Here is a 27,374-nt window from a genome sequence, read left to right as displayed (position 1 = left end):
CAACTGATGGACTCTAGGAAACCCCAGAGCACCTCCAGTCTTTTGAACCTCCCTCTAAGTGAAGGCATCAGTTACCTGCAACCAAGAAACCAGGGAAGTCCAGTTCACTGACCGGACACTGACCAATGAACCTGACCCAGCAGCCCAACCAAAATCCACCCAACAGACCTGAAGGACAAAACCTGCCAGTGTGCCAAGTTTGGTAGCACTTTGACTTTCAGGGCCCAAGAAGTGCAAATACCTGGGGTACTGGATCCTCAATGGTGGACACCTGGAATAAAAGTTCACTCCAGACTCTCAAAAGCCCAGAAGGAAGCCCCAGTCAAGGGACCTCAGGACACCCTAGAGCTATCAGCCTTCCAAGTGACCTGCTCCTGTCCCAAAGGACTCTCTGACACATGAATCCTGGCTGACCTATCTGCACTGCAACCGGCCTCCCTGGCCCCGCATCAGAAAACCAGCTGTGCTCTAGGAGTCTCTAATCCCTTGCAACTTTACACTCCAAGCCGACCCACCAGACGTACCTTTAAGTCCTCCTGTGCAGTGCGTTTCCAAGTGGTTCCCTTCTCCGTTCTGCACCAGCTCCAAGACTTTCAGCCGCTGCTCCAGTCAAAACCGGGAACTGCCTGAACTTCTCCGGCTGGGCCACAGGACATCTCGACGACCTTGACCTAAAAATAAAAGATGACACTTACGAGAGCATTGTCTGATTTTATATGAAATTTTAAAGTTCTTCCCTTTCAGTCCAATGGTGCGTAATTACACACAAAAGGCATATATTTTCTAAACTTTGAAAAATCATAACTGAAAAAGTACTTACCTGATTTTCATGATTTTGGAATTAAAGATGTAATAAAAATTGAAGTATTTTTGTAAATAGGCTCGAGTTATTCTTCTGAGTGTGTGTCACATTTATTGATACTGTGAGTACAGCAAATGCTTAGCACATCTCCAAGATAAGCCAACTGCTCGCCCACACTACCACAAAAACAGAGCATTAGATGGTCTTCTTTTTACCTCTGGAAACCAAGGTGGGGTTGCTTGGACTCTGCACAGTGCACATCATTTTTGTACACTATACAGAGAGACACCCTCCTACACATGCCCCCTGCGAGTAGGTGCTGGGCTGTCTGTTTTGGGGGGCCACAGTCAAGGTTAGCAATAAATCCAAGAAGCCCTGCTCTGAGACTCTCAGCACTATCTGCCCCGGGACAGTCTTCACTTCCTGCTCACCTCAGTTCCTAGAAGCCCTGCTCTGAGTCTGTTTACACTTCTTGTTCACCTGGGCTCCTAGAAGCCCTGCTCTGAGTCTTTCGGCACTCTCTGCCCCGGGATAGTCTTCACTTCCTGCTCACCTCGGCTCCTAGAAGCCCCGTTCGGAGTCTCCCAGCAGCTCTGCTGTGAGTCTGTTTACACTTCTTGTTCACCTGGGCTCCTAGAAGCCCTGCTCTGAGTCTCTCGGCTCTATGTGCCCCGTTCGGAGTCTCCCAGCAGCTCGGCTGTGAGTCTGTTTGCACTTCTAGTTCACCTGGGCTCCTAGAAGCCCTGCTCGGAGTCTCTCGGCTCTATCTGCCCCGAGACAGCCTTCATTTCCAACTCACCTAGGCTCCCAGAAGCCCTAACCTGCCTCGAGACACTCTTCCCTTCCTGCTCACCTCGGCGCCTAGAAGCCCTGCTCTGAGTCCGTTTACACTTCTTGTTCACCTCGGCGCCTAGAAGCCCTGCTCTGAGTCCGTTTACACTTCTTGTTCACCAGGGCTCCTAGAAGCCCTGCTCTGGGTCTCTGGACACTCTCTGCCCTGAGACATTCTTAACTTCGTGCTCAGCTGGGTGATGGAAGCCGTGCTTTGAATCTGTTTACACTTGCTACTCATGTGGGCTCCTAGAAGCCCTGCTCTGAGTCTGTTTACACTTCTTGTTCACCTGGGCTCCTAGAAGCCCTGCTCTGTCTCTCGGCTCTATGTGCCCCGTTCGGAGTCTCCCAGCAGCTCTGCTGTGAGTCTGTTTGCACTTCTAATTCACCTGGGCTCCTAGAAGCCCTGCTCTGAGTCTCCCCACACTATCTGCCCCGAGACAGTCTTCCCTTCCTGCTCACGTCGGCGCCTAGAAGCCCTGCTCTGAGTCTCTCCACACATTCTGCTCGAGTCTCCTAGCGCTGCCTGCTACGCTCCTCTTAAGGACGCAGCGCCCAATCTCTCTTCAATTCCTGTTCACCTAAGCTCCTTGAAACCCTGTTGCGATTCTCCTAACACGCCCTGCCTTGTATCTCCCAGCGTTCCCTGTTTCACGGGCTCTCACCAGCCCCCGTGCCCCGAATCACTCCTCACGTCCTGCGCTCCTAGAAGACCTGCTCTGAATCTCTCAGCACTATCTGCTCCCGGTCTCCATGTTCCAAGTCTTCCAGCACGTTCTCCCCCAAGTCTCCCAGCCGCCCTGCTAACCTCGGCTCTCAGTGGCCCAGCTTCCGGCCTCTTTTCACTGCCTGGTCCCCTAGGCACCCAGAGGTCTCTCAGCATTATCTGATCTCCTTGGTCCTCAGGAGCCCTGCCGGGAGTCTCCCTATCCTTCCTGCTCGCAGGCTCGCTCCAGCTTTTGACACCGTCTGCCACCGCACCCTACTGACCCGCCTCCAGGAAGCCGGCATCCAAGATAAAGCCCTCCACTGGATCTCATCCTTCCTCTCCGACAGAACGCAGAGAGTCCGTCTCTCCCCTTTCCGCTCCAAAGCCACCAACCTCATCTGCGGCGTCCCCCAAGGATCCTCCCTCAGCCCCACGTTGTTCAACGTCTACATGGCCCCCCTCGCTCAACTGGCTCGCCAACATCATCTCAGCATCATCTCCTACGCCGACGATACCCAGCTCGTCCTCTCCCTGACCAAAGACCCGCTCACCGCCAAAACAAACCTCCACGAGGGACTAAAATCTATCGCCGATTGGATGAACAACAGTCGCCTCAAACTCAACTCCGACAAGACGGAAGTCCTCATCCTCGGACGCACCCCCTCGGCCTGGAACGACTCATGGTGGCCCTCCGTCCTCGGACCCCCACCCACCCCTGCCAGCCACGCAAGAAACCTCGGCTTCATCCTGGACTCCGCCCTCACCATGTCCAAAGAGGTCAGCGCCGTCTCCTCCTCCTGTTTCAACACCCTCCGAATGCTCCGCAGAATTTTCAAGTGGATTCCAACAGAAACCAGAAAGACGGTGACCCAGGCCCTCGTCAGCAGCAGACTTGACTACGGCAACGCACTCTACACAGGCATCCCAACCAAAGACATCAAACGCCTCCAACGTATCCAAAATGCCTCCGCCCGACTGATCCTCAACATACCCCGCCGAAGTCACATCTCCCCTCACCTAAAGGAACTCCACTGGCTCCCGGTAGACAAGAGGATCACCTTCAAACTCCTGACCCACGCTCACAAGGCACTTCACAACACCGGACCCTCCTACCTCAACACCAGACTTCACTTCTACACCCCAACACGTCAACTCCGATCCGCCAACCTCGCCCTCGCCATCGTACCCCGAATCCAGCGCAAGACATCCGGCGGCAGATCCTTCTCCTTCCTCGCCGCCAAGACCTGGAACTCTCTCCCCACATCCCTTCGCCAGACTCAGGACCTCCTCGCATTCAGAAGGCTCCTCAAGACCTGGCTCTTCGACCGATAAACCAGCAGCACTCCCCTCCCCCCCCCTCAGCGCCTCGAAACCCTGACGGGTACATAGCGCGCTCTATAAACACTATGATTGATTGATTGATTGAGAACCCCTGTTAGGGTTTGCAAGCGCCTCACGGAGTCCTGGCTCGAGTCTCTCTTCACTTCCTGCTCACCTAGGCTCCTAGAAGCCCTATTCTGGGTCTCTCGGCACTGATCTCCTTGGTCCTCATGAGCCCTGCTGGGAGTCTCCCAATATTTCTTGCTCCCAGAAGCCCTGCAAAGGTTTGCAGGCGCCTCTCGGAGCCCTATCTTGAGTCTCTCTTCAATTCCTGCTCACCTCGGCTCCTAGAAGCCCTACTCTGAGTCTCTAGGCACTGATCTCCTGGGTCCTCGGGAGCCATGGTGGGAGTCTCCCAATACTTCTTGCTTCTAGAAGCTCTGCGTGGGTTTACAAGCGCCTGTGGGAGTCCTGGCTCGAGTCTCTCATCACTTCCTGGTTACCCAGGCTCCTAGAAGTCCAATCCTGGGTCTCTCGGCACTGGTCTCTTGCGTCCTCAGGAGCCCTGGTGGGAGTCTCTCACTGCTTCCAGAAGACCTACTAGGGTTTGCAGTTAGCACGCGCCTCCTGGAGCCTGGCTCGAGTCTCATCACTTCCTGCTCACCTAGGCTCCTAGAAGCCCCACTCTGACTCTCTGAGCACTGATCTCCCCGGTCCTCAGGAGCCCTGCTGGGAGTCTCCCAATACTCCCTGCTCCCGGAAGCCCTGCTAGGGTTTGCAGGCGCCTCCCGGAGTCCTTGCTCGAGTCTCTCTTCACTTCCTGCTCACTTAAGCTCCTAGAAGCCCTATTCTGGGTCTCTAGGCACTGGTCTCCTTGGTCTTCAGTAGCCCTGCTGGGAGTCTCCCAATACTCCCTGCTCCCAGAAGCCCTGCTAGGGTTTGCAGGCGCCTCCCGGAGCCTGGCTCGAGTCCCTCTTCTCTTCCTCCTCCCCTGGGCCCAGGCCTCGGCACACCAAGGGTTACAAGGAGGCGGGTCCTCAGCGGCTCAGACCTCAGGCAGTCACTCCTCAGACTGCACTCAGTCTCACACCTGCTCACTCTGCCCTCCCTGGGAGAGGAAGTGACTCCGAAGCGCTACAGCAGAGGAGCGAGGGGGCTCTTTCCACGAACCCCCACCCCACCGTACATGAGGGGCCCAGAGCCGGGTGCAGGAGCGACCCACCCCACCACATACTCTCCGGAGGAGGAGGGGCCCGGGACAGGTGAGTGCAGGGGGCAGAAACCCCACTAGGATATTCACAGGCTATGTCCTTATCTAGGTGTCGAGCTATCAATAGTGCAGCAGGTGCAGTGGCACAGAGGAACTGGGATGTGTGAAGGAGCTCTGGACCCCAAATCTGACTCTTTCACCTCCATGGGGTCTGCTTGCAGTTGGGTCTATGGCACCCTCCCCACGCCGCCGATTCTAGGCTGTAATGCTTGTCCCCAGAGACGCTACGTTTTTGAAGCCTTTGTTTAAAAATCAGGGGTATTTTATCAGAGGATCGGATTCCCCATTGCACTTGGACCCTCTCGAGGTCGGCACCTTCCCTCTAGGATGGAAGATTACCCGGTCCTTGGTTTTCTGTTGATCCCGTTATTAAATCAGGACTGCAAGTCCCAGAATGCAAAGAAGGCACCAGGCCTGGTCGAACTACTTACACATGGATCCTGGAAACTTGAAAGCATTGCTTTTCTCTTAAGGGCGTTTTCTTCTATTTCGAGGTTTCGGGTCTGTCGGTGTAACTGGGACACCTCTTGTCTGGGCAGTGATTTATTTTTAAAAATCCCTGTTTTTAGATATGTTTGAGCTGAATCGATGCTGCCGCTGTCACGGTGCACAGTGTGTGTCGTGACAGCCTAGGACTGGACGGAAAGTAGACTGGTCACAGAGTTGTCTGGAAACCTTACTCAAAGGAGGTTTTCTCTTGAAAATTGAATTCTTTTCACCAGTTGTAACTTATAGTTATTTAAATGCCAGCCCTCAATAGCCGTAGTAGTAAAAAAAAAAAAAAAGTTTATTTAGAAAGTGTGAAATGAAACTGTAGGAAGCCACAGATAACTTTTAAGCAATAAAACCACATACATTTAACCAGCCAGCCACGACGATATGGCTACCGAGTAAATCAGGCCACCAATGATGTAATGCTTGAGCCCCGACCTTCTCTTTAAGTCAGGGTTTTCAGGTGTGTTCATTCCATTGTTTAAAACGGAGGAACCAGGTTAAAACTCCCGAATGCTTCTGGTTGTTAAAAGAAAACCCAGGACTGGAGCGCCATGTGCTTGGTGACTTGGAGTCACCTGCAACCCTTATCACTGAAAGTGATGTATATCTGTTATCAGATTCGGGGACCAGTGCTTAATTTGTGCTTGTTGTTTCCGGTGCTGAGCATCGGCACTTATTTTTGAGGGCCGGGGCTTATTCTTCTGCCTCAAGAATTAGCTGCTAGCAAAAGACACATATGAGAAAGACAGAGGAAGGGAAAAACGAAAAAGCGTCACAAAGGGAGAAAGTAGAAAGCTGAAAGAGTGAGCTGAAGGGGCAGGGAGTGGCTGTAAATGGATTGAAGAGGCCTGAGGTGTCTTCATTATTACGCCGCCCCAGTATTCCCTACTCGCACAATTCAATGCAGCAGCCGCGAGTTTAAAAGGAGGGCTTTGGGGACCGGCACGTCCTTATTTACAAATTAAGCACTTTGGGGGTCTGGACAATGGGGTGAGGTTTGAAATGAATATTGCTCCGAATGAGTGCAATTGTCCCACACGGGAGCTCTGTGGTGAACCCTCAGGGCTCTGTTCAAACACGCACTGGCTCCGGGCGCTAAGGAACATTCCTTGCCCTTTCTGGGGAGGGCCTGCGGTGTAAGCGGCCGGACCCACCCTGTTTACCTGGCCGGGCTCCCAGATCATGGTCAGCGCCCCGTGCTATCAGTAACCACAGGGATCACTGTGTGTTTGCGAGAAGGAGGGGTTACCCGGGGAGCCCAGTCTTGGCAGATAGAGCCAAACTCCACAACTCTCCCCAAGATTTCACGCATTGGCCTCTGTATAGCTCCTCATATACCCGAAGAGTACTCGAAGCGCTCATCCTTTGGGGAGGAAGGATGCTTGGGTGTCTCCCTGGAGGGAGGGCTGCAGCTTTGCAGTCTAGGATGGAAAGAATGTGCATTTCCTGGTTGAGGGTGTGGGCCCTGCAGATGTGTGATCTTATAGCTGGGTCACTGCTTGGGTGTACCCTAAAATGTTTACATCTTAAAGAAAGGGAGCTGTAAGAGGCTACCTAGGCCACGCCCTCTAACCAGAGTACACAAAGTCTCTCTGATGAAGCCTGTCCCAGAGACTCTGTGGGTGGGGCTCCTTTTCACCAATCCAAAGGCAGCTTGAGAATGGGGCATGAGCCGAACAAATGGGATTGAAAACAAATAAGAATTTCACTCCCTAAAATAGAGTGGCTTGCGGCCTTTTCTTTATTGGTTACTTTGTACCCTAAATGCACTTCTAATATCTGTATCTGAACCTCTCTAATGTCATACGAGATAATGTGTGTCAAATTCACGAGTATGTTGTGTGGGGCACATATTTCTCAGTATTATTTATAATCATTTATATTTGTATTGCTCTTAAAGCGTTCCTTAAACTCAAAGGAGTGCTGTATCCATTTGCAAAAAATAATAATTCTGTAGAATGAAACTATAAAGCGTCGAATCATGAATTATTAGTGGTGCTCGGGGATGGGGGCGACGAGACGAAGGAAGTCCAATTCTACTGGCGAGAAGGTGGCTGTGGAGGGGGCAGCGTCAGCACCGGTCCAGTAGGACTGGCCGGGATGGAAGGGCCGCGGGGATAGAGAGCGGGAGACGGATGGAGCGAGGACGCAGCCCTGCAGGAAAGACCCCTCCTGTTCAGCCCGGTGGTTTCTTCTAAGCATCATATCGGGATGTGTCGCATTTGTTCTGTGTTTTTTGTGAGATGTTTGGGAAATGTTTGTGAGGAGACCCTCCCCAGAAACGCCCTTGTCCCCCCAGCCTCATCCACCGTGAAAAGGCAAAGTGCATATTTGGTCACCATTTCTCCAATAGTGAATCTTCCAGATCACGTGACCAGAGAGAAAAACACGGGGTGGGAGGGGGCATTATTGTCACTTCCCTGTAGACAGGTCACTCCTTTGTTTAGAGAAAGCTAAATCCAACAATGTGCCACTGTTCGCCTGTGCAACAGACCCAGCCCTATGACCAGGTAGGTCAAAGGTCGCCTCTTAAAATTATATCACTCCCTCTTACCCCTTGAATAGGTTTCTGTATACATCATTTTCGGTATCTACTGCCCGAGCCGTCTTCAGTCACGCAGCATTGTTCCGCCCTCTGTGTACACCAATTTAAAATCTTTGGGTCATTATTAGTTTGTCAGTGAAGAGGCTTTGAGCCCTAAACCGCCCAGCCCCATCTCTAAATCCAATATCCTGACAGCCTGCGCTGTGCACAGCCTTCAGACTCAGACAGCTCAGTCAGTTGACAACCCTGCCCCCTATGTGTGAATATTCGTGGGTAAGACATTGCCTGTCTCTAGTTCTGTCGTTTGATGTTCTACAGAATATAGGTTCGAATCCCAGCATGCGCTGGTTCAGCCTTTCATCAATCCAAGTTGGATAAAATGAGTAACCTGGAGTCGGGTCACAATAACACTAGTTTGTGCATCAGCAAACCCGTGAGTTTGTGGCACAGTGCGTAAATGAAGACTATTTTAGTAAGTTTCGCAGGAAGAGGACAGATATAAATATTTTGAGTTTTCTCCGAGGCGTGCTGTTATGTAAATGTGTATCTATCACCCTTCAGCATCCAACACAACCAACTCCTCTTCTCAGTGCAACACAACGCTCTAGGGCAATGGTTCCCAACCTGTGGTCCGGGGACCCCTGAGGGTCCGCAAAGCCTACTCAGGGGGTCCATGACGGCTATTAAACAGATTAGGTCCCCAACTTTCAGTAATGATTCAATGGGGGTCCCAGCAATGATAAAGTGAGGGTCCACAGAAGTCAAAAGGTTGGGAACCACTGCTCTAGGATCCTGAACATAGAAGAGTGCGTTTATTTTCTGATGAAATTCCATGAAAATTTCAGAGTTATTGTTTTCATAGTGAAACGTGGCTTGCTGGTATCTCGCATCACTTTTTAGGTCGAGCCTACTAGACAGCATGAGCTGTCTTGTTGCAAACGACCTATTGTGAACTTATCGAGGCCTTTGAGCCAACCTATTGCTAACAATTGGTTGGCTTTTTTTGTCACTCTAATATCTGACTTTCTATTTGTTTGCGCCTGCCTTCCTCTTCTGTGTTTGACCCGCCCCTCCCCTGGGATATAGCATCTTGTGTTCTTTCACTGCTTACTTTTTGAGAACTACGTTTTTAGGTCGAGCTTAGCACCATGCAAGCACTGCTCTTCAATCTGTGGGCTCTAACCACGCCCATCACTTTCATTCGTTGCTAGGCCTGCCTTTCAAAATTCCCTTGACTTCGTAGGTAAATGCTTTATGTTTGTCCCGCCTTGAGGCTGCTTTGTTAGGCCCTGGAGACTGACCCTGTATGGATTATTGCACGATCGGCCAGATGCCTTAGTGTGGCGCACTATTTTTGTCTTTTGACACGCAGCTTCAATCTGCGTGGCCGTGTGTTGTTTCTTCCTGCATTTGAAACAGATATAAATAAAGTGATCCTCAAAGCGGCTCTCCCGGCACAGTGGGAGAGCCGGTACTACAATATTCACTGCACTCGGGGAAACTCGCCCTATAATGCTTTGCGGGACATTTCTTTTTCAAAACACTTTTCAATCAATCATAGTATTTATAAAGCGCGCTATGTACCCGTCAGGGTTTCGAGGCGCTGGGGGGGGGGGGGGGGGGAGCGCTGCTGATTTAGCGGTCGAAGAGCCAGGTCTTGAGGAGCCTTCTGAATGCGAGGAGGTCCTGGGTCTGGCGAAGAGATGTGGGGAGAGAGTTCCAGGTCTTGGCGGCGAGGAAGGAGAAGGATCTGCCGCCGGATGTTTTGCGCTGGATTCGGGGTACGATGGCGAGGGCGAGGTTGGCGGATCGGAGTTGACGTGTTGGAGTGTAGAAGTTAAGTCTGGTGTTGAGGTAGGAGGGTCCGGTGTTGTGAAGTGCCTTGTGAGCGTGGGTCAGGAGTTTAAAGGTGATCCTCTTGTCTACCGGGAGCCAGTGGAGTTCCTTTAGGTGAGGGGAGATGTGACTTCGGCGGGGTATGTCGAGGATCAGTCGGGCGGAGGCATTTTGGACACGTTGGAGTCGTTTGATGTCTTTGGTTGGGATGCCTGTGTAGAGTGCGTTGCCGTAGTCAAGTCTGCTGCTGACGAGGGCCTGGGTCACCGTCTTTCTGGTTTCTGTTGGAATCCACTTGAAGATTCAGCGGAGCATTCGAAGGGTGTTGAAACAGGAGGAGGAGACGGCGCTGACCTGTTTGGACATGGTGAGGGCGGAGTCCAGGATGAAGCCGAGGTTTCTTGCATGGCTGGCAGGGGTGGGCGGGGGTCCGAGGACGGAGGGCCACCATGAGTCGTTCCAGGCCGAGGGAGTGCGCCCGAGGATGAGGACTTCCGTCTTGTCGGAGTTGAGTTTCAGGCGACTGTTGTTCATCCAATCGGCGATGGATTTTAGCCCCTCGTGGAGGTTTGTTTTGGCGGTGAGCGGGTCTTTGGTCAGGGAGAGGACGAGCTGGGTGTCTTCGGCGTAGGAGATGATGCTGAGATGATGTTGGCGGGCCAGTTGAGCGAGGGGGGCCATGTAGACGTTGAACAACGTAGGGCTGAGGGAGGATCCTTGGGGGACGCCGCAGATGAGGTTGGTGGCTTTGGAGCGGAAAGGGGAGAGACGGACTCTCTGCGTTCTGTCGGAGAGGAAGGATGAGATCCAGTGGAGGGCTTTGTCTTGGATGCCAGCTTCCTGGAGGCGGGTCAGTAGGGTGCGGTGGCAGACGGTGTCAAAGGCGGCTGATAGGTCGAGGAGGATGAGGGCTGAGGTTTTGCCGTTGTCCATTTGATGTCTGATGTCATCTGTGGCGGCGAGGAGAGCAGTCTCAGTGCTGTGGTTTCGTCTGAATCCGGATTGTGAGGGGTCCAGGATGGAATTGTCTTCGAGGAAGTGGGTGAGCTGAGTGTTGACGATCTTCTCGATGACTTTCGCTGGAAAAGGGAGGAGAGAGATCGGACGGAAGTTTTTGAGATCGTTGGGGTCGGCCTTGGGTTTTTTGAGGAGGGGTTGGATTTCTGCGTGTTTCCAGCTGTCCGGGAAGGTGGCAGAAGTGAAGGAGAGGTTGATGATCTTGCGGAGTTCGGGGGCGATGGTGGCGTTGGCTGAGTTGAAAACATGATGGGGGCAGGGGTCCGTGGGGGAGCCTGAGTGGATGGTGTTCATGGTTGTTATGGTTTCTGCCTCGTCCACGTGGGTCCAGGCGGTGAGGCGGCAGTCGCGGGAGGAGACGTCGGGGGTGGGGTCTGGCGGTGGACCGGTGTTGAAGCTGTCGTGGATGGTAGCGATTTTCTGGTGGAAGAAGGTGGAGAGGTCGTCGCAGAGTTTCTGGGAGGGCGGGATGTCGTTGGAGTTGGCTTTTGGATTGGAGAGTTCCTTCACGATGCCGAAGAGTTCTTTGCAGTCGTGGGCGTTGTTGTTGATGCGTTCGGTGAAGTGGGCGCGCTTGGCGATGCGGATCCGTTGGTGGTGTTCGCGGTTGGCGTTTTTGAGGGCGACGAGGTTGTCGGGTGTGCGTTCTTGGATCCATTTCTTTTTGAGCTTCTGGCAGATGCTTTTGGAGGTGGTTAGATCGTCTGTGAACCAGGCTGGTTTTTTCTTTCCTTGGATGGCGGTGGGTTTCTTGAGAGGGGCAAGGGTGTTGGCGCAGTCGAGGATCCATTGATGGAGGTTGATGGCGGCTCGGGTCGGTTGCGTCGGGTGGAAGGTTGTTGATGAGGGTGCTGGTCAGTTGGTCTTGGGTGACTTTGCCCCAGCGGCGGTGGGGAGGTAGTGGATGCGGTGTTGCTCTGTGGTTTTCTTATAGGTGAAATGGACGCAGTGATGGTCGGTCCAGTGGAGTTCGGAGGTGTGGCTGAAGGAAACGTGGTTGCTTGAGGTGAAGAGGGGGTCAAGGGAGTGTCCGGCGATGTGGGTGGGCGTGTTGACTAGCTGGCGGAGTCCGAGGTTGAGGAGGTTGGAGGTCAGTGATGCGGTGTTGACGTCGTTCGCATTTTCCAGATGGTAGTTCAGATCTCCCAGGAGGATGTAATCCGGGGAAGCGAGGGCGTGGGTGCTTGCAAGGTCGGCGATGGTGTCGCTGAAGGGGGCTCTTGGTCCTAGAGGGCGGTATATGAGGGTTCCTCTGAGGGTCGTGTTGGGGTCCGTGAGGATCTGGAAGTGGAGGTGTTCGGCTGTCCTGAGGGTGTCGTCCGAGTGGGTGTGGATTTTGAGGGTAGCTTTGTGAGCGATGGCTATTCCGCCGCCGATTCCGTTGGTTCGATCTCTTCTGGTGATTTTGTAGCCGTCCGGTATGGCGATGGCGATGTCCGGAGACGAGGAGTCGTTCCACCAGGTTTCGGTCAGGAAAGCCACGTCAGGAGCAGTGGTGTCGAGCAAATCCCAGAGCTCGATGGCGTGTTTTCGTGCGGAGCGGGTGTTCATGAGGATGCAGTTCAGGTGGTTGGGGTTGAATGTTTCAGTAGTTGGATTGGTCGTTCTGATGCAGGAGAAGTTGCAGGTACGGCAGGAAAAAGGTCCTTTAGTGTGCTTCGGGGATGCCCGGCAGCATTCAGTGGAGGGGCCGGGGTTGAAGGCGCGGAGTTCGTTGATCGAGTAGCGGATGCGGGGGGCGCGAGGGCCAGGGGGTGTGGCGCTGGGCGCGGTCCAGGCGCGGACGGGCGCAGACGGGCTTGCGTCTGGCGCGCCTCCGGCGCGCCAGCGGCGCGGATGCGCAGCGCCAGCCATTAAGAAGGGAGGGGGTTGGGGGGAGGGAGGAGCAGCTGGGAGGCGGGAGGTGGGAGGGAGCGGCAAATGGGGGCGCAAGGGGGGCGGGGCCGCAGGGAGGCAGCGGCAGGGAACGGGGAGCGCACAAGGGGCAAAAAACACTGAAAACGAGCAAAACTACAAGCAGTTACAATGAGAAAATGCAATCAGAAATACAATAATGGCACAATACACGATCGGGGAGACAGCAATCAGGGGGGCACAAAGGGGGCAGAAGCGCCGGCGGCGAGGCGCTGAAAAAACGAAAAAGCCAAAAAACACTTACAGGACGGCGGAAGCGGCACACGGGTCAAGTGAGCCCACTAGCCACCAGGGATGAGGCGCAGGAGGATGCCTGCGGGTGGAGGAGGGCCTCGAACACGCAAACGGCAGCGTGCTCGTGGGACAGAGGCAGAAGGCAGCAGGTTGGGGCTGCGGTCGTGCGGGGCGAGCTCAGGACCTGAAACAGGTCAGAGTTCGCTCACTCGCGACGCGCAGCGCCAGCCATTAAGAAGGGAGGGGGGAGGGAGGAGCAGCTGGGAGGCGGGAGGCGGGAGGGAGCGGCAAATGGGGGCGCGAGGGGGGCGGGCCGCAGGGAGGCAGCGGCAGGGAACGGGGAGCGCACAAGGGGCAAAAAACAATGAAAACGAGCAAAACTACAAGCAGTTACAATGAGAAAATACAATCAGAAATACAATAATGGCACAATACACGATCGGGGAGACAGCAATCAGGGGGGCACAAAGGGGGCAGAAGCGCCGGCGGCGAGGCGCTGAAAAAACGAAAAAGCCAAAAAACACTTACAGGACGGCGGAAGCGGCACACGGGTCAAGTGAGCCCACTAGCCACCAGGGATGAGGCGCAGGAGGATGCCTGCGGGTGGAGGAGGGCCTCGAACACGCAAACGGCAGCGTGCTCGTGGGACAGAGGAAGAAGGCAGCAGGTTGGTGCTGCGGTCGTGGGGGGCGAGCTCAGGACCTGAAACAGGTCAGAGTTCGCTCACTCGCGACGCGCAGCGCCAGCCATTAAGAAGGGAGGGGGGAGGGAGGAGCAGCTGGGAGGCGGGAGGCGGGAGGGAGCGGCAAATGGGGGCGCGAGGGGGGCGGGCCGCAGGGAGGCAGCAGCAGGGAACGGGGAGCGCACAAGGGGCAAAAAACACTGAAAACGAGCAAAACTACAAGCAGTTACAATGAGAAAATACAATCAGAAATACAATAATGGCACAATACACGATCGGGGAGACAGCAATCAGGGGGGCACAAAGGGGGCAGAAGCGCCGGCGGCGAGGCGCTGAAAAAACGAAAAAGCCAAAAAACACTTGCAGGACGGCGGAAGCGGCACACGGGTCAAGTGAGCCCACTAGCCACCAGGGATGAGGCGCAGGAGGATGCCTGCGGGTGGAGGAGGGCCTCGAACACGCAAACGGCAGCGTGCTCGTGGGACAGAGGCAGAAGGCAGCAGGTTGGTGCTGCGGTCGTGGGGGGCGAGCTCAGGACCTGAAACAGGTTGCCCATTACTCAGTCTGTGGTGATCCTACAAGAATGGGGCCACCATCAAAATGTACGACATGACACACTCCTTCTGTCTAGGTCATCTTTGGGTCTTCTCCCATAGGTTTTGGGAGACCCCAAAATAGTAACCTCCCCCACCATTCAGTGTCTTTTTAAGCTCTCTCAGGGCTGGAATTTTTCTTTTACAGCTGGGAGTAGTTTGTGTTTTAAGGGCCTTGTTTGTAATAGTATTGCAGTAGGCCTGCTGGGTCTGAAATTGTGTAAGGTACTACCCTCTATAGGGACTACATACATGGTTACACTGCATTATTTTCTGCAATTGTTTTCATGTCAGTCGTTATGCTCTCTAGGGGCTGACTATACTGTATAGTTGCATGACAATGTTTCTTCTTACAAATGTTATTTTTATAGTGGTGCCCTCTAGGGGCTGTTCTGAGCATTACAGTCAAGATACTACAATATTCGCTGCACTTGGAAACTCCCCCATAATTCCTTTTACAAAACATTTTTGCCCATAACTCATCTCTGAGTCCTCCCACTAGGTTGGCAGGGGACACCAAAATAATAATATAAACAAATAGAATAAATAATAGCAATATTTAAATTTTTTGCTCCAGATCGAGGAAGAAGGTAAATGTAAGTGCTTTGGTTATATGCAGAGCCACTGGAATTATGTGGCAGGGTTGACCAATTTATGTGGCAAGAAAAGTCCAGTTAGTTATTAACAGCAACAATAACTCCAACTCAAACAAATGCGAGACCTATTACATTACAAATGCTTGTTCTTTTTGGTTAAGCACTCCATGAGAGTGTATGTGTTTTCCAGTTGTCTGACTTGTACGCTACCTTTTGCTGTGCACCATGTTGCTTTCTCTTGCCCAGATGCTACCCCCCACCCCTTCATGTAGCGATTTCCCTTGTGTGCTTATATCCTGTGTTGATTTCTCGCTTGTGTGCTTCTCCGCTGAGTGCTGTTTTTCCCTCCTCTGTCACTTTAACCCTCCATCTAGCTGTCACTTCCCCCTCCTCCCCGCACCCGCTATTATAATTTTTTTAAAATTTATAATTCACTTTTCTTTAGGAGGCGCAAGAAGCAAATTGCTGCTGGCCCAGCTACCTTAAACGTGATTTTGCGTTACTTCTATTTTTTTTTTCTTATTTGCCAATCAATCTTGGTTCTATAAATTAAATTAAAAGAAAGTCACCAGCGTAATTTGTTGGCGCGCATAAGTAATACAGCATGGGAGTGCGTACAAAATGAAAAGGCAGTGTCACAGCTTTTTTTTTTTTTTTTTTTTTTTTTTTTTGCTTTTTGTACTTTTTGGCATGGTTCATACCATCTTTCTAATTCTCTATAACCTGGCTAAAAGGCTTTTACAAAGTCAGTAGATTCCAAATGTGAGACATATTGACTTTCCCAATGCTTCTTTAAGGAAGTGCCCATCTCTAGCAAAAAATAGGTCTCGTGAGAAACTGGTTTGAGCAGAAAATGCATCAGTGAGTCATTCTTTGCAAGCAGTCGCCTGATACCTGGCAGAACTTTTATGCAAAGTGCATACTCGCTTGCAAAAGGTTAAGTAAAATCGCTTAAAGAGAAATTTCACACATTTATGTGACAAATTGTGGAATTTTGACAAATGTGCAAGCATAGTTACATTTTGGCCAGGCCTAGCTCTAACAAGAGGAACACAAAGCAATGATAGTCGTAAATGTTTCTGTGTGGACGTGTATTGACCCGGTGTCTGTTGATCATTTCTGAGTTTGCCATGCTTAAAGAGTTGGCTAATAGTTTATTTTCTTTGCCAAAGACCAGTGATTTAAGGGTGACTGTGGAAGCCTATGTGCACCATCTGCGACCACTCACTATAGTGATTTAACTATAATATCTTCTTGACCTAGACTTGTTGTGCTTTACACTGAGTTGAACTTTCTGTTGTTTCTTGAGTAACTCAACAGTCGAGATATTGATCATTGAGTATTTCTTCCGCCCCTTCCACACACACAAGCATGGATTGGCGCCATTTTTAAATGGCTAAAGACTCTCGACTCGGATTAAAACCCGTTTCATCTTCAGGGATGCTCTATCGCTATCCTAAGAGTGAAACCCCAATATCATGCCTACGCCAGGCCTTCCAGTGGAGCATGAGGCCTCCATCCGAGAGACACAGCAGCTACATACATCGGCCCTGTGGCTTCCCGCTGTTGGGTTGTGAGAAGTGGCACTGGAAATAGAGGTGCGGGGGTGCAACTGTAGCACCCCCACATATCCTTGACAGAATTCAGATGTAGAATGGATACTAATGTCTTCATTATTTTTGAAGCATTTTGTGTGCGGTCAAGTGCAAACTTTGTCATGACAGCCAACTTTGTGTGACCAAGTGCTGCTGGTCATTCTTTTAAAACAGAGAGCATGTTTACTGCTCCTGACTGCATGTTTTGGGTATTTTGTCCTTTGAACTGGTGATGGTTTTGCTGGAGTACAAGTGAATAGAGAAGACCACAGTAGTCCAGGCTTTTTTAACATATTTATCAATAAAGACGTGCTTGATTTAATATTTAAACCACCAATATCTCAAAATATGTATCACCTGCATGGAAAGTGTAATCAAGGCATAAAAGTTGGGGGATGTGTTAGCCACCCCACTAAGAAAACAAATCGAGCACCCCTGTTTATAAAGGCGATAGCGATGTGTTCGGCCCTACTTATTATAGGTGCAATACTTAATTGCTGCAATGCATTGTTTATGCTGGAAACTGCGTAATAAACTCAGAATATTCTAGCCCCTCCCCTAGAATGTCTCCAATATTCCCTGCCGGTTAGCCTCCTTCTCTAACACTGCAGAGACTACATTTATTGGCTGTTGCGCAACAGATTCTGTTTGAGATCGCCACCCTTGTAGGTAAAAACCACTTCTCCTTGGCACCTTGGATCCTGACGGGCTTCTCCGTGAAGCATACACCGACCAGGATATTGGGACTGCCTTCCAAGGGCTAGTGAGGATCCAAAAATTCAGATCATCGCAGTGGAGGAGATCCATCTCATTGGTTGGTGCAGAACTCTGAAATGACCTTCCCTTGGCGACCCGATGCGGTACAGCACCGCCAGAAGAAACTGGCAAAGACAATAGATCTCAAAGGCCTAGAGTTGGCCTTTCTTAGGAGAGCACCTTGAGAGAAAACAAATTTGGTGCCTCTTCCCACTCGTCCTCATTAGGTGAGGGGGGCTGGACATAGGAACGTCAGGCAAACAAAAACATTAAAGCAGACAATGATGCCAGATGGATTCAGAAAAAGAGTTTAGAGACCTTTCTTTGGACCTCAATCATAGGGAGACTGTTGTAGGAACTTCAGTGCCCTCCTGGAGGTTGGTGCCCAGCATATGCTAGTGGTCGGTCCTGGCAGGACCTATTGGCTTTGCCAGTGCTTGTTTTTGATTCTTTAATTTCACCCGCCTCTTTTCCAGTTACTATTATCACAAGGTCCCACAATAGTAATACCCAGGGCTGTAAGTGGGCCGTGTCCCGTTTGGTCTCAGACCCGGCAGTAATTATAAACAAGATTGAAACAGGTCCCCGTTGGGCTGTATATTCATGTCCTTACCATTGGTGATGAAAAACACTGATCATTTTTATTTATTTATTCCCCCAACAATTAATGTAAAAACGTTATGGTAATCCAAACAATGCCTTACTTTTTTTCTACTCACATGTTTAATTTAATCTTGCATTACAGTATATTGTTTCTGTATTTATTTATTTTTTCATATAGCACAGTGGTTCCCAACCTGTGGTCCGGGGATCCCTGGGGGGTCCTTGACTGCTGAGAAAATTAAATGATATTAAAATATTAGACCCCCAGCTTTCTGTAATGAGTCAGTGGAGGGGGGGGGGAATCCCTGGATTCCAATAATGATTCAATGGGGGTCCCTGGGTTCCAGTATTGACAAAGTAGGGGTCCACAGAAGTCAAAAGGATGGGAACCACTGATGTAGCATATTACTCTTGTGTAGTGCGTACTTTGACTGAGTCACATCCAGACCACAATTGAGAGCTTTAAGGCTGAAGGCACTGCAAGTTTATCACACTGCCTGTCAGTGGGACAGAAAAATATTCAGAACACATGGTCACCCAACCCTAGGCCTCTCTTGTGTGCACACAGAGCAATGCTCACATATTCCAGTTGCAATTGTGATTCTGTGCAAATGTGTGAAGGCGGTACACAGATGTCAAAATATTGACAAGGCAAAAGTAAAGGAAAATGAGGTGTTTACGAGTGAGGGGGTGCCCTGTCTGTTTGGGGGTGGTGAAGTAAGAGATGTGAGGAGGTGCATTCAGGAGCCAGAGGAAAGGCGTGCTGAAAAGGAAAGAGATGACGTGTAAGGCATGCAGATGAGGTGATGTGGGCTGGAAAGAGCAAACCTGTCCAACATAACAAGAATGATGGAGACGCTCAGAACACTGTCCCTTCTGCAGCCTCAGTAATGTATATAATAATATAATAATGTATATGCGGTCTCATAACTTCTGACTCTAACCATTTTAATATTAATTATTTACAATGAAATCATTATTGTTGATCGTTTATCTTAAACCACTAACACCTAGGAACAAAGCCAATAGTCCTGACTTGTTTCAGGTGTACGTCAGTTGTTGTGGTATACATCTGTGTGGAATACCAGGAAAATCGGAGAAGACACCAAATACCAATTGGGGGGGGGCACACTACAAGCATTAAAGAAATTTACTTTACATGCGAAAGCTATATTCTTAATCACATATGCCAGCTCTGTTTAGAGATCCCCCCCACCCCCCCTCACTTTTTAAATCCCAGTTAAGACCCTGTTAACACCGGAAAGATCTATTCGGAGCCACCCACGCCCCTGCGCTCCTTGCATGCAGGCCACGGAGTGACGCGTGCGCTCTCCCTCCCAGCGCGCCTGCGCTGAGCGCGCGCCGTGTAGGTGCCGCGAGGCCGCGTGGTGGGTGCTGCGGGGGAACAAGAAAACACACAAACAAAAGCAGCCTGTGCGGGCTGTGGCGGCCTCTGCGGGGGCTTCTGAGTCACTGAGGGGGCCAGAAGCGTGTGTGGTATCTTAATGGCCTCCCCCGGCGGCCCCCTGCGGCCCTCAGTACCCCATGAGGAGCTGAGGCTGGTGGGAGCTCCTTCTCTTGTACCCCCCACCTTTGAGGCCTGGCCCCCGGGTCTGAGTCACTCCCGCCCGGGGCCGGGGCACAAACAGAAGCCGTGACGGGCCCGTCCTTGTGTCAGACTCTGCTCCGGGCACAGAAACTGCTCCCAGATTCCTTCCTCCTGTGGTTGCATCTGAGTTACCACCGCACGCTCGGTGTGCACTGAGCTACCGCAGGAAACAGGGGTGCGCTGTGGGTGATACCTGGCAGCGCCGTCCTGTCCTCGAGGCGCCCCTCCCTGGCCTCTTTAGGTGAATAACCTGCCGGTCCCTTGACGCCCCGCAGCCCGCCGGGAGCCAGGGCTTCAAATGGAAATATGATAAAAATGCTGCAATTACTGCCCGGAGGACCTGCGTGTTACTGAGAGAGCTGGTACTGTAGTGCTCCAGTGCTGAGAAGTGCAGTACTCTCCCATTTAAAGTATTGCACAAGCGCAGAGAAGTAACAGTACTCTAGCATTAAAAGTGTAGAGAAGTAACAGTACTCTAGCTTTAAAACTATTGCACAAGCGCAGAGAAGTAACAGTACTCTAGCATTAAAAGTGTAGAGAAGTAACAGTACTCCATCATTAAAAGTATTGTACAAGTGCAGAGAAGTAACAGTACTGTCCCGTTAAGATGTGAAGGCTCCAGTACTGAAAGTGATAATAACGCCTAAATGACAGCGCGGCTGGGGGCCCATCTGTAATCTCTTTATTAATGCTGCTGTGGACAGGGTCACCACAGGCCCCTCACCTGGGCCCCCATGTGGTTATTGGCCTGGAATGCCTTGCTCTAGGCCTTTCTTGCTTAATTTGCGCCGGTGTTCGCAGGTACTGGGCTCCAGCACTCGTTTTTGGGGACGAGACTTATCTTTCATCATAAAGAGTGGAAGGGAGGAAGAAAATGCAAAAACAAAGGCAGAGAGCAAAGCAAAAAGGAACTTGAAGAATGAGATGAAGAGGCGGGAAGCGTAGGGGGCGGAAGAAAGGGGCAAGAGATGGAATTAAGACCCGGCAGCCTCAGGACTCCCACAGTGACAGAAGCCAGGGTCTGCTGAATACTAAGAAGAGCTTTGCACCCCTGCACATGTTGTTTCGTGTTTATTTTTTTTATTTTTTTTTTTTAAGAGATTAAACACCCTATACTGCCCGTTCTGGGAGGTTCTTGGCCAGTTTGGCCTTTCCTCCTCTGTGGACATTTTGACAGTACTGGGTTGAGCCTCTCTAAAGCCGGTCTTTGGAGTCTGATCCCACAGTGAGCAGAACGCTCCAAATCTAGGCCCTACTTGTACTAGTGCACGCTCTGCAGGGATCTGTGATTGATCTCACGGTCATAGGTTCGAATCCCGACGGGCACAATCAGACTTTCATCACCCTGGGATCTGTGAAGAGAATGGAAAGAAAAGTCACCTTTGAATTGGCTGGCAATAAATACTAATTACTTAGTGCTAAGAAACCCCTAATGGAACACTGGCTTTACAAAGACACATGATGTTTGTTGTGTTATGACGCCACCTGGGTCATCACCCTTGATACCTCAGTCTTCTTTTTACAAATGGTTATCAGTCGTATTATGTCAATTGTTTCATTTGAAGAAATCTAAAACGGTGACTCCCAGAATGCATCTGCCATCCACATGCAGAGGTGGGACGAGGCATGCTGGGTATCTTTCATGCCCACAGAGTAGTATGTTTTCACCATCACAGTTGGAAAAATAAACTGCATCTCAGAGTTTACCTCCGCTCACTCCCTTATAGGGATGTGTTTTGGACAGTAGTTGATAGCTGCATTGGATTTGTTTCGGGCTTTTCTTTAGGGGAGCTGCATGAGGATGCGGTGAGGGTTTATAGGGGTGTTTTGTGCACCTACTGCACTGACACAAGTTAAGCACTGTTGTTTTGTGAGGGTTGGCTGATGAGGACACTGGGTTTGAGGTCCCAGGCTCTGGTGTGCGCTCCTTGTTCACCTCTTATAGTAAATGGGCTCAGTTGAGGAGGCCCAGGACAGAGTCTAATGGAACATTCCAGTTGAAAAGCAGTGTTTTGTCACAAATTAAGTGTGTGTATTTTTTTGTTTAGTTTGAAAACGCTCAGTTTGAAAATGGTTGGGAGAAAAAGGTATTTTTGACATTTTTTTTTCCTACCTGGAAATTGTATACCCAGATGGAAAATTTGCTTTTGCTGCACCGACGTGATGAGATTAGATTTTGAGAGTTTTGCAATATATACCGAATTGAGATTTGCCTTGTCCATAAAAACATAATAATGTTGCATACAAAGGAGGCTTAGCCAACCTCGGCTCTTCTGAAAAGTAAACCATTCCTCAAAGTTTGGAGGAAAAAGAAAAAGCCCAGCCAACTGTTGCGAAAAGAAAAACTCGAGTTAGAAAAGTGAGGGTTTTCCAAGTATAATGGAAAAAATGAAAAGCAGGCCCACACTGGATGTGGCCGGGCCACCGAGAAAACATAATTCTGCATCTGTGCGTGGCCATCAGTGAAGCAGGCATAGAACCACATCTGGATTCGGCCTCAATTAATCCCCCCCCATATTGCATCTTTGCGTATCTATCAATTACACCCAAAACTGCAGCTGGACAGGACTTCCCAATTCAATAACCCCCACACTGCACCTGGGTTGGGCCTCATATAAGCAGCCACCAGTCGTTGTGTAACTTGCCCCAGGGACCTATGGTTCTCTGTCCTATGGGCATCCTTAGCCAGCATCTTCCTGTTTCCTGCACCCTGTCCTCGGTGGGTGCGTTTCCTTTGTGATTGTGTACCTGACTTGGGAACCTAGTACAATAAAACCAGGTGCAGTGTTTAATTGGAACCAGTGACTTCCGGTGCGGAGCACCAGCACTTATTTTTGAGGGCCAGCTCTTAGTTTTCTGCCTCAAGGATTTAGTGCAAGCAAATACACCTATGGGAAAGAGGGAATAAGAAAAAAACGGAAAAGCGTCACAAAGGGAGAGTGCTAAAAGCTGCAAGAGTGAGCTGAAGGGGCAGGGAGTGGCTGTAAATGGATTAAAGGGGTCCGAGATGGCTTCAGGATTACGCTGCTTCAGTATTTCGTGCTCGCACATTTAATAGCAGCAGCCGCGTGTTTCACAGAAGCGCTTTGGGCACCAGCAGGTTTTTATTAACAAATAAAGCACTGGCCAGGCCTTATGCTTGGAAGATTGGTCAGTCTTTATGGAGAGGCCCCAATACGTGCCATGGGCGTAGTCCAGCCTTGATGTCAGTATGGCAAGCATAGCGGTGACAGTTCTGAAACCTCGAGGTATTAGAAACTATGTCTGAGACCTCTTTAGTGAAGGCAATAAACTTGCTGTACTTTGGATAAGAGGAACATATTTTGGATGGGTGACAATAAAATAAGCCACGAGTGAACCGGGACATAACTGTTTTAAGAGTCCAGAGCTTCAACATGTGCACCTTGCAAAGAGGGAAACCAAATATTGTAGCAGCCCTATGTTTCCATCTATTTTTGGATGCCTGCTTTCCAACATAGGTAATTTTTTTTGTTTTTTTGTTTTAAACTGGTGCTTCCGCTTACAACCGAGTGCGTGTTGTTAGTGTCACACAGACCAGCTGCAAAGGTCCTGCCTTGTCTGAGACTTGCCCACTTTGCAAATAGTTTTACTGGGTTAGAGGGGGCGGGGCTGTGAGCCTGGCATGTCCTGGCCAGCTGTGTAGGTGGCTGGGCTTATAACCCAGCATTGCCTGAGCTGACTGTACCACTGCCCCCACCCAAAAAACAAATAAAGGCTTCTGAGTCTATCACCTAGGTCCTCGAGAGGTTGTAAAACCAAGTGCTTAATTTGTAAATAAAAACGTGCTGGTGCCGTGCCCAAAGCCTTCCTCTAATGCTGCAATTAAATGTGGGAACACGAACACTGAGGCGGCGTAATCCTGAATCCATCTCGGGCCTCTTTAATCCATTTACAGCCACTCCCTGCCCCTTCAGCTCACTCTTGCAGCTTTCTAATTTCTCCCTTTGTGATGCTTTTTTGGTTTTTCCCTTCTTCGCTCGTTCCCATATGTGTCTTTTACTCGCAGCAAAGGCTTGAGGCAGAGGAACAAGCCCGGCCCTCAAAAATAAGTGCCGGTGGTCAGCACCGGAAACAACAAGCACAAATAAAGCACTAGTAAAACCCTTGCGCGGCATCATCTGTCCAGGGCCTCCAAAGACGAGTTGGAGACCTGCTCTCTGTTTGGGTTTTGAGCTCACTTTGTGCAAACCTTGTGATTCTGGTTCATCACCGCAAGTCCGTGTGATCAGGGCCAGTGTCTTCCAAAACATGGTCGCGCAATGCGAGTTGGCACATCTTTGTCTCCACCACCACCCAAATAAGTTTACTATCCCCTAGGCCACAGTTTTTAGGTCGAGTGCGCAAGTGCTTTGACCTGTTGTAAGTATTGTTGTTTTTTAACCACGGCCACCGCAACACCATCACTTTCGCTCGTTCGTGGGCTTGCCTTTCAAAGATCCTATTTTATCATTGGTAAATGCTTTACGTTTGTCCCTCCTTTGGGTAGGTTTGTTACCGCCTTGCAGACTGACCCTGTTAGATGGATACTTGCACGATTGCCGATACGTTTGACTGCAAGCAATTTTCTTTTTCCTTTTGTGTGTCTCCTTCGCACTCATGGCGGCCGTGGTGCTTAGAATCAGCTCGCTTATGTCAACTGTTTTACTTTTCAATTTCAATTTATGTGGCAAGAAAAGTCCAGTTAGGAACTTAGGCCAATAGCTCTAACTCGAGCAAATGCGAGACCCATTGCATTGTAAATGCTTGTTATTTTTACTAAGTCGTGTGCAAAAGCCTCATCCAGGCATAATTCTGTCTTTTCCTTGTTCTTTGGACCACAGCCCCTGCCTGCTCACTACCTGTCTCGGGTGATTCCTATTTGTATATCCTGTGGTGCATTAAAATAAATTAAAAAAAACTTTATAACATTGACACCTTGGTGCATTGCTACCTGTTGGAAAATCCTTCTGAATAAATCTAGGAGGCAGGATGTGCCACAGTTTGGCAAGCCACGCTGAAATATCCTCGGCCCAGGGACACACTTCATCAGGATGGAACGTGGAGTGCAATTGACATTCACATTTTCTGAGTTTTTATGAGAAAAGATACTGCTTTTGGCCACATCAAAGTGCCCTGCAAGGTAGTTGGGGTACGTTTTATGGCAAGACTGCATATTATCTCATCGATGGATTTATTTTTTCTATTTTGCAGTTTTTGTACCATGAATAAGATGCGCAGTTATCCGAGCACTTTACATAAGAACAGTTGCATACCGCAGCAAAGATGTGTACATAAGTCAATTTTACATTGCACGTGTTCTCTTATCGGTCATTGCTTAGAACAATATTTCTGTGCAATCATCAGAGTGTTTGTGTGTAATCCTTGGGCCTGCTAACCCTATATGGAGCTCTGTGGATGTTTGATTTTGGATGAGAGATGTATTGGGCTTTCACCCCAGACTGCCTTATGTGTGATGCGTTTGACTTCAGCAGGGTTTGCTCTGCAGTTTTATTTTCTGTTTTATGAATAATTTTCAGTATTAGGCTGAGATGGAGAGGTTCAGCGGCCAAACATTCAAACTATGGTCCTGTAAGTCTAACAATAGCACACTTTTCAAAGAAAATGTCCTTCTGAAATAAAAATGCTATGGTTGTAAAAATGAATCTAGTTGAGAAAATGTGCCACGGTCTGCGCTTTTTAGGCCACTTTTTTGCAGTAAAACTGTGCTTAAGGAGAGTACCGCCCCCCCCTCCACAAACCATTGGTGGTCAGACACACACACACACTCCCCCAACTTGGACAGCGCAGTTGGAGACCGGTTTGAACATCTTTCCAGGGGAGGTTTTTGACTTCCGCCCGTTCTGGCTCAAAATAGTCTGTGCAGGTGGTGCACAATAGCAACGACAGTAAATATATTAAAAAAAAAAAAAAAGTTAACAAAAGTCTATATTTGAGAGCTCAAAAAACTCTTCTAGTGCAAAAGTACATTAGTAAAATTAAAGTTTAGTCAAACAGTGATGGGGGGGGGGGGGGGGGGTGGAAACCAAGAACAGTTGAACATGTTATTTTATAAGAAAAAAAAAACATTTCAAAGAACAAGAAAAAATTATAGATTTAATAGGGAATTCTGGTTAGAGAACATTCTTAATTTACTCTAACAGTAATACTTACGGTGACCAAGGTTTGTGACGACAGTGTTGAGAGTTAACCTGAGGAGTGAGTGTGTGAGAGTGCACCCCTGCAATAAAGTGTAAAAAAGGTGAGCATAGTGGAGGCAGAAATAATCTAATTAAAAAACTGGACAAAGGATTGAGTTTATGGGGCGGTCGTCCCTCTAAACACAGCGATGGAGGAGTAAGGAACGTAAATGGGGAGGAAGCGGTAAACCCCCCTCCTGCAGGAACAGCGTTATATATTTTTATTTTTTCAAGTGCAAGGTCCCCCAATGACAGGACTTGGGAAGGTAAAGAGGCAATTGGTAGAAAGTATCCATGCAAGCCTTGTAGAAAAACCATAGCAAAGACCTCTGTTCACGGATAATGGGATTTACGCAAAAAAACTTGCAAAAGTCATGTTTTTTTATTTTTTATTAAAGAGTTTAGGTTAAATGGTTTCTCAAAATTATTCTTTTTCCTTTTGAAATAGCAGACCACCCTGTGTAATATTCACTAAAACTTAGCTTGAATGTCCATGTTTTCTTACTAAGATGTCCCATTCTGTGCGTGGATCGAAGATGCCACGGAGATCAGAGGCAGTCGACGACAGTGTTTTCTGATTGTCATAAAGTCAGTAAATATGCTCCAGGTGTTGTTGTGAAGCCTGCTTGAGTTTGTGGGGGGCCAGCAGAGGCGCCGGTCAGGATGCTCTGGGTCCAGTGCCCGCCTGCCCATTCCCCAGGGCGTGAACCCCACAAAAGGCCTCTAGCCTCGCTCCAATACCCTCCTGGTACTAGTCTAGCCAGATCACAAGGGGGGTTTTGGACGGTTCACTGGCCGAAGTTCATCCTAACTGGGGCATGTTTAATAGTTTTGTGTATGGGGCTCGTGGTCCAAACCTGCAACAGTTGCCTCCTCCTTGCCAATAAGCAGCTGGTGACGTGTGACGTTAAATGTGGAGACGCAGCAGACCCAGGAGTAGGAATAGATGAGACCTACTTTACTCCTAGACCAGAGGGAGTTGGATATCAACCCTATTAATATTAGAGTGTCTCTAGGTGCTGTGATGAGGAATGGGCAGTTGCTGTGGGTAGTATCTGTCTGAGCATCCTCCCGGCAGGATAGTCCAGCAAGGGTTATATCTCTTGTCGATGTCCCAAAATGAGGGACATTTGCACCATTGAGTTTTGGGCTGGCTTATGTGAACGTGGACTTTCCCGCATGACAAAGGTGATGTCCTTTGTGACAAACATGATAGTGGTCCTGGCATCGTGGTGGCATGCAACGTACATGTTGGTTGGCGTGACTCTAGTCTGACGCGCCTGCATGCCTTATAATGCAATAGAGATGTAGGCATTTATTTGAATAGTGATTTCGTCTGAATATGGGTGAACGGCAGCTCATCTGAGCACCACTGGAAGTGTTTGTGGCACCTGGCCTCGCTTGCACCTCTTGAACATTCAATGTCCCTTCTTCCGCGGTCCTGTACCCAGACCTACCATGAGATGGGAGCGACTGCGTCGACTACTGCTACATTGAAAAGACAAGTATAGAATGTATTTTAGCTCTCCCTCAACCCACACCACTTCCACCCTATGCTTAAAACAACCTGAAAACCAGACCTCACCCTGACGCTACCCACAGCCATTTTAATGTAATTAAATAAAATCGTTTTTACTCTAACCTAAGTTTTAACCCTAGTTCTCATTGAAATTAAATGTATTTACATTATTATCTCTTATAATGTAAGCCTAAACAAATATTAAATTGTCATTTAATTGTTTATATATGAAATAGTCACCCTTAGTGTAA

At 49.5% G+C, this 27,374-nt stretch overlaps 1 protein-coding gene across 1 annotated transcript in view; it reads left to right on the top strand.

Annotated features, from left to right (window-relative positions):
* The first annotated feature begins 4,681 nt into the window (after positions 1 to 4,681).
* The window catches only part of TJP3 (tight junction protein 3), a 135,770-nt gene continuing 113,077 nt past the window's right edge, over positions 4,682 to 27,374 (top strand). The window contains exon 1 of the mRNA XM_069216213.1: positions 4,682 to 4,924. The gene's annotated coding sequence lies outside the window, so the exon portion shown is untranslated. The remainder of the gene's footprint in view (positions 4,925 to 27,374) is intronic.

The sequence above is a fragment of the Pleurodeles waltl genome, chromosome 12, assembly GCF_031143425.1.
Source record: "Pleurodeles waltl isolate 20211129_DDA chromosome 12, aPleWal1.hap1.20221129, whole genome shotgun sequence".
NCBI classification, from domain to species: Eukaryota; Metazoa; Chordata; class Amphibia; order Caudata; family Salamandridae; genus Pleurodeles; species Pleurodeles waltl.
Note: the sequence above shows the minus strand (reverse complement) of the source record. Positions and strands in the feature narration are given on the sequence as shown.